The sequence below is a fragment of the Chaetura pelagica genome, unplaced genomic scaffold (genome assembly GCF_000747805.2).
Source record: "Chaetura pelagica isolate M959 unplaced genomic scaffold, ChaPel_1.0 scaffold737, whole genome shotgun sequence".
NCBI lineage: Eukaryota > Metazoa > Chordata > Aves > Apodiformes > Apodidae > Chaetura > Chaetura pelagica.
Genome location: NW_009953813.1, coordinates 1,537,821 through 1,545,346, shown reverse-complemented (window position 1 = coordinate 1,545,346; position 7,526 = coordinate 1,537,821). Strand labels below are relative to the sequence as shown.

Below are 7,526 nucleotides of genomic sequence, written 5' to 3'. Positions count from 1 at the left end.
GTGCCGCTCGAGGGCACGCGCCAGCCGGGCCGGGCCCCGCTCCGCGCCCGGCGGCTGCGGGGATGGAGCCGTGAGCCCGGCCCTGGAGCTGCCGGGGCTGAGGGACCAAGTCACCGCTCGCTCGGGCTGACGCCGTGATGGGAAGGACCTGGGGTGCCCGTGCTGCTGTGCCCCGCTCTCGGCAGGCTCCTGCCTGCTCCCCAGCTCGGCATCCCCATCCCCGGGTGGGCTCCCCGCCGTGCCGGGTGATCCCCGGGATCTGTCTGGGTGCTGGGTCATGGTTTGCTCCTGTGCTGCTGCGGGGGCAGCCGATCGGTGCGTCCCCTTGAGCCCCACCTGGGAATCGAGGGGATCTGCTGCTTTTTTGGAAGGTGTCGAGTGGACCCAAGTGGGTGCTGTGGGAGATGTTTGGACTGTTGGAAGTGCTGGGTGAGAAGTGCCCATGGGTGGGCTGCTCCTGCACCCGGCCTGGGGCTCTGTGTGACCCACGGGAAAGAGCCTTTCAGCTCTGGGTGTTTTCCTGGTGGGGAAACTGAGGCATGGAGCAGCTGGCCTGCAAGCAGCAGAGCAGGGGTGGAGATTCTTCAGCCCATTACCAGTCAGGGTTTAAGGAGAGGCCAAGCATGGAGAGAAGGGGATAAACAAGGTTGTCATATCAGTCCTGTTGTAGTGAACATCCATGGGAAGTGTTTCCAGAGAAATCCTGGATGTAGAGGCAAGAGGGCATGGGCTGTCTCTGGATGCCTGTGGCATCCATGCTCTTTGCTTCCCTGATTAACCCTTTGGAGGTTGGAAAGCTACTGAGGCCCTGTGCTCTTCCTCAAGGGAGAAAGGCTGAGAAAGGCCTGGTGTGAGGTGGGGAAAGGGCTGGCAGTGGTAGGAAGCTGGTTTTGACCCTGCAGCATCCTCCATGTGCAGTTCCTGAGGGATATTTCATTCTTCTTGGTAGCTGGGCCCAAGATGGGCTGGTTATTTCCATGCTGGCACTTGCCGTGTTCTGCCAGCGTGGTGGAAGGGCTGTGACACCCAGTGGTCCTGCAACGCAACAGCAAATGGGTCCCCAGCATCATGGCATGGGGGGGGGGGTGGGGGTGCTGGTGGTGGATGTGGATTAGAGCAGTGATGTTGTTTGGAGCTTGGGCTTAATTTCTTTTGAAGAAAAGGAGATTAAAATCTCTCTGGACTCCCACTGGAAGGCTGCATGTCCCAACTGCAAGTGCCCTCGTGCATCTCCATCCTCCATGTACCACCCTGTTTCCAGACCTCATGAGGCTGAGGCTCCTGCCCTTTTAACCTCTATGTGAGATTTGGGCCCTGCTTGCCTGGACGAGTAGCACCAGCAGAGCACGTGGTGGTTTTTTTACCTTGTTTTCATATGATGTGGTAGTAGGGGAGCCGAAGGAGAAGCCAGAACCTTGTGTGCAGCCAGTTCTCCTCCAGCTTCCACCCAGTGCTCTGGTGTAGGAGATAATGGAGCCTGTTAGTGACTGTCCCCATTCTATGTGCCCTCTGGAGCATGTGCCATCATCTCCACCTTTGCCTTCTCCCAGCTTTGATCTGCCTAAAAGGAGAGGAAAAGTGCTTATTAATTAAAAGCAGGATTCTCAGCAGTGGAGTAGAGAGGTTGAGAAGGATTCCCAAGGGAGCATGATGGAACAGATGTGTGGCTTTGGGTGCTTGTCCTTGACCTCGGTGTTTGTTACAGTGACAGTTAAATGGCCTTGGGATCTTAGGGCTCCAGGACAGAATGAGGGAGATGCTGAGCCCAAGTGCCATCCAGCCCCTTCCCTGCAGCCTCCTAAGGCTCTGTGCTGGGTTTGGTTGTGGCAGGGAGGGCACAGGGCAGCAGTGCCTTTGCTGACTGCCCGAGGCTGTCCCCAGGGGACTGAGAAGTGGGTAGCAGCAGATGTGAGCATGGTGAAGTCCCCGTCCTTCTGGGTTGTGCAAGGCTGTCCCCTAACTGGCTTTCCCTGAGCTCTCCCCAGGCAGTTCCCACTAGGAAATGTTAATGTGGAAATGCTCAAGCAGATGCTGTGAATCCAGGTGCTGCTGAGAGCCCTGTGTGCTCAGGGTTTTGCCAGGATAAATTAGGAACATGAGTGCTCAGCTGAGCAACAGTGATGCCAGGCTCTAACTCCTGACCCTGCTGGGACACAAAGCCACATGGGGGAGAGCTGGATGCCTCCAGCCACTGACCTTCCTTCTGCTCCTAGAGCAGCTCTGGCCTCATCCCCTATCCCGTGCCCTCCATGGAAATGCTGTGCAGTGACCTGGGCTGGGAACCAGCCCTAGCTCTCTGGTCTGTGATCCAGCTGTGCAAATACTCCCTCGGACCACAGACCTGCTGCTATGCAGACTCCTGCCTGCTATGAACCCAGATAGGTAGGAGTGCCTTGGGCACCCCTCATGTCTATTCTGGTTCAGATGGGATTGCCTCTGGGGAGCTCTGTGACTTGTGTGACTGGGAGGATCTCTTGTCTCCCAAATATCTTGCCTCCAGGGTATGGCTGGGTGCTCCTGGGGCAGTATTATGAGTCCTGGTTTTGGCTGTCTCCTGCCTTTACTTTTCTCTCCCAGCCAAAATATATCTCAGGAAAAGTGAGCTGGAAGCCATTAGGTCACTTAGTGGCTACTTTTGAGCATTCTGGGGAGCAAGCAAAGTTCAGTGGGACATTGGGTCAAGGATGCTGTGTATTCCTGGCTCCCCAGCCTGTGGAGGGCATCCTTGTGCTTCTGGGGCTCTTCTTGTGCCAGTTCAGACAAGCTGTTACTGGGGACTGTTTCCTGGTTTAAGTCTCACATGTACTCTGGACATACCTGTACTGCCAGCAGTCTCCCAGGCTGTCCCAGGCTCTGCAGTGGAGAGGTTGGAGCAGCACAGAGCTGGGTCAGCATCACTGCAGCAGCTTGGTCCTCTCTTGGCATATGTCCCTCAGGGCAGATGTTGGAGGGTGGCCTTGGGAGCATCAGAGCAAAACCTGAGCTCAGGGAGTGCATGCAGGTCTCCTGTGTGCCTGAGCAGAGAGGGAGCCTGCACTGCAGGGAGCTTGGTGGGGTCTGGCACCGGAGGGGTTAACAGCAAGGTGCATGGCACAGCTGGAGAGTATTTGGGAGAGGCAGAGCCTGATGAGGCTGTAGAGGTATCAGGTGGGGGAGCAAAGCAGGCAGTTGCAGTGCTCCTTGCAAGACTTCGCAGCAGCATTTTTGGGAAGAGGAGTTGAAGCTGGAATGCTCTCAGGTACGGAGGTGTGGGTTCCCTGCTCTGCTGTGGGGCTTCTAGGGGGGCAGCTTGGGGGGAGGTGAGTGCCTGTAGCTGGTTCCCAGAGCAGCTCTGGATGCTTGTTGGGTGGTGGGCTGCTCTGATGTACGTTGGTGCCTGTCTTTGTGTCCCCAGAACTTCGTGGGTTGATCCTGTGGCCCTCAGGAGCAGCAGCCCTTGGCTTCTTGGTTGCAACTGAGATTTTTTGGGGGGCCAAGAGGCATCACTTTTGGCATCCCTGCCTGGAAACCTTCCTCTCTGTGCCTTGCCCTGCTTGTGTTTTTCTCTGGGACTCAATGGTCAAAGTCCCCATTGTCTCCAGCCTGAGCTGTGCCTCATGTTGCTTTGTGTTGCAGATAAGCTCTCCCTTCCAGGTGGGATGGTGGTGGGATCCTCAGGCTTGACCTCAGGCTTGTCCCCAGCCCTGGGCAGCCAGCCCAGCACCCGGCATTTTCCAGGCTGCCCTGGCCCTGGGGGATGGATCCCTGCCTTCCAGAAGGCAAGGGGAACAAAGATTTATTTATTCAGAGACTTAATTAGCATCTTTAAATATTAAATAGTAAACAAACTGTGTCTAGTGGGATCAACATTTACAAACAGGGATTTTTAATTTTTCTTCTCCTCTCTGGGACATGCACTTGTGTTTTAAGTGTTTGAGGAGGAGCAGCTGTGTGTGGGCTCTGGTTGGTGGGTGAGGGACTGACCCACAGCACGGCTGGTGAAGGAGGGGGAGAAGACAGAAGTGAAAGGGCATGAACAGACAGGAGGGCTGGGGAAAAAGGAGGCAGAGAAGCAGGGATGTGTGCTCAGAGCATGGCTATTGGGGAACTGCAGAGCCAAGTGCTAGATTTAGGTAATTCTCTGCAGGATGTGTCATCCCCCTCCTGCCCAGACAGGTAGAAGGGGACAGGAGATGAAGGTTCCTGTCATGGCACAGCTGATTGCAATCAAAGGGTGGTGGTCCTTGCAAGGGGAGGTGGTTTGCAACTGATCTGCATCCTATTATCTCTGCAAATGGAAGCTTGCCTGGTAGTGGATTACACTGGGGGTTATTTATTGGCAAAGCACTGTACAGTTTTAATTTTTTCTTTTTGCTTATTCAGGCTTTAGCTCCAGAGGAAAATAGCCTGGGGTGGCTTTGAAATGGATTCTCTCTGCCCCATTAACTTATTCAGTGAGTTTAATGGGCCTTTTTTTCTTTCAGCCTTCAAGCCATCATTAAAAGGCAGAGATTTATAAAAGCAAAGATACTCCTGAGCTTTATTCAAACTTTGGGGTAGAGAGGTGGGGGCAGTGGCATTGTTGCAGCCTGTGGTTTGAGTGAGGTTGTATGGGTTTTTGTTCAGGGACATTGTGAGGGTTGGCTTCTGTTATCGTGCCTCTCTGGAAGTTTTACATGTAGAAGAGAACTGGGTTGCTTAGGATACTGCCCTGGTGCTGGTGTGTATCTGTGTTTCTCTACTGGGGACATGCCCCTGAGGAGCTGTGGGACCAGTCAGGCTGTGTTGGGAGCAAGCCCTCACCTATGAGCCATGGAATGATGTTATCTGAGCTCTTGGATATGTTGGGATATTGCTCAGTGTGTTTCAAAACCCACCTGCACTGCAGAGCTGCTGTCTGTCCAAGCTGAAAGCACAAATCTTCTTCTCTTGCCTTGTGGTGGTTGCTCACAACTTTATTTTCATCGTGTTTATGCCAGGGCTGGGCAGTGCTCAATGCTTTTGTGGGTGTCTGTGGTCAATGCTTGGAGCCCTCCCCCTCCCTCCCTCTGCTGGAGGGCACCCGGTCTTATTGTGCCCCAGTGTGGAGCAGCCCAACACTGGCACAAATTCAGTGTCCTCTGCAGGGGCTGCACTTGTTGAGATGTGGTCTTGTGGTATCTGCTCCAAAATAAGGTATTTGGGGAACATCTGGAGAATGAGACTGAGGTAGTGTCTGAGTTAATTCCACCCTTCTTGCACTCTTCTAGGACCAACCTTTTGTGTTGCAAACCACACCTGGTGTCATTTAGGGATATTCTCCTGTTTGCAAGGTTGAATTTTGGGTCCCTGGGTCATGATGTGGAGCAAACATCACTTCTGCATAGGCAGCCCTTGGCTTGTATGGTGCTACAGTGACGGAGAGCAGCAGCAGGGAAGGGCTGGGGGTGGGTTGTGTGCAGGATTTCCTGATTTGCTTCCAGACTTCATGTTGAGCTGGTCCTGGCACCTCCTGGGGTGGCAGAGACCTGTGTGGTGCCTGTAATACTTCTCTGAGTGTCCTGCACAGTGTAGTATGTGCCAGTGAGAGGGTGTCACAACGTGGCAGAGTGGCAACCCAAGTCTAGGTGCTGGGACAACTTTTCCTATGTATTTATTTACTTTTGTAGTCCATGTGCAACCCTTGAGGTGAACCCCTGGCTGTGTGGGCAAGGTCAGGAATCACCTGCATGTTTCTATGCCCAGCCTCACACTCGCCAGCTCAGGGATGCTGCTAGTATGAGTCTGGGCTGGGAAGTTGGTAACAGTTGGAGACCCAACCTGCTGCAGCTCAGGAGTGGAGGGAAGATGCAGTGGGAGAGGGAAAGAACTTGCTTGCCCCAACTGATGTGCTCAGGGTTTCACATGTGAAGCTGACCTCAGACTCTGGCTCCTGCTGGGTGCTAGAGGCAGCTGGAAAATGGGACTGGAGACAAGGTGATGTGCCCTGTGTGTGTCTGTGCTGGCAGCCCCGGGACAGAGGGAGGGCAGACTGTGACCCTGCCTGCCCCTCGCCAGCCTGGCAGTGAGGAGCCTTGGCAGCAGGAGAAGTGCTGCCTCATTGCCAGTGCTGGGCTGGATCAGACCCTGGTGAGGAGAGGCTGTGGGGCTTGGCAGGAGGAAGGGCCTCCAGCCTGAGGAGGAGATGTCTGAGGGTTTGCTCTTAGTAGCCTTTCTGAAGGGTCTGACCACTAAGCTGGGCCTTGGAGAGCTGCCTTGGGGTGGTGGCAAGACAAGAATGCAGTGAAATGACCCTGGGGGTGCTGTGGCCAAGCAGAAGCCAGCTGCAGCCACGCTGGAAAGGGAGGGTTATGATGGAGGGAGAGCAAGGGGGAGGCTGGTTGCAAATGCATCTGTTCCTGTGCCCCTCCCTGGGTCACAGTGGTCAGGGGAAGGAGACACTAATTTCCAGATAAACACCCATAAAAAGCACTTCTCCCCTGCCCCTGTAAATCCCTGCCTCCTTGCTGCTACCTGCTGTGTGAATTGCTGCTGACCCTGTAAATCACCCTCTGCTTCCCTCCACCTCCCCTGAAACTGGCTTTTTCCCTGTAAATCCTCTGTCCCCATCAGTTTTCTGCTGCCAAACCCCTTGCTCTGCCTGCACTGTAAATCCTGATCCCCGGTGAGGCGGGGGGGTGACGTAGGGTGCAGAGATGGGGTGAGGCAGGGCAGCTGCTGGGGGTGGGTTAATCCCTCCTGACAGCTCCCTCGGGACTTACTGGTGGAGGATGTTGTGCTCAGCTGCCTGTGGGGAAGGTCATCCTTGTGCTGAGGCAGGACAGGGCTGGGCTGCAGCCAGCTGGGTGCAAACTGGAGGGTGTTGCTGGAGCCTGTGCCTGACCACAGGCATTGCAGCCCTTGGGGGTGCTCCTGGAGAGGGCTGTTCCCCCGGGGATGCGTTTTGGAGATGTAAAAATAGCTAGAGCAAAGAGAAAACTTCCATGTATCCCTCAAGTGCTGAGGGCCATTCCATAGCTCAGCTTTGCCTTGCCCCTGTCTGAGCTCCCTTCACTGCTCACTGCAGGGCAGCAGAGGTCCCTGTGGTAATGGAGAACCATCACCTGAGCTTCTGCTGGATGCTGGTACCCTGTTTCTGAGCCCTGAGTTGCTGGGATCATCACACTGGTGGTTTTTTTCCCCCTTATAATAATGCTGGGACAGCTGAGGCAAGGGCTCTGGGAGGGGAGGTGTAGGAAGCCAAGCATGGAAACATCCTCTCAGTGCCATGAGCTGTGTAGTCTGTAACCATGACCTCCCTGCTCAGCCTGGTCATGCTGAGCTGTGCCAGGCTGTGCAAGAGCCTGTTTGTGTCTTCATGGGAATAGCTGTGGCTAGAGCTGATGGTTTGGCCTTGGGCTGGGCTGGTGTTGCTGTGGCTGGATGGGGTGACCTGAGGGTGCACCTGGCACCCAGGCAGGGTATTATTTGGTGTGCAAAGACCAAGCATTTCTACAGCCAAGGACTTTGTGAGCAGAAACCAATTATGCTCCAACATATCTGCTGTTTTACTCCTAATGAGCAGGAAT

General features: G+C 54.7%; 1 protein-coding gene across 1 annotated transcript in view; it reads left to right on the top strand.

Moving 5' to 3' along the window:
- Positions 1–7,526, top strand: part of NTRK3 (neurotrophic tyrosine kinase, receptor, type 3) — a 213,549-nt gene that overhangs the window by 8,199 nt on the left and 197,824 nt on the right. The window lies entirely within an intron of this gene.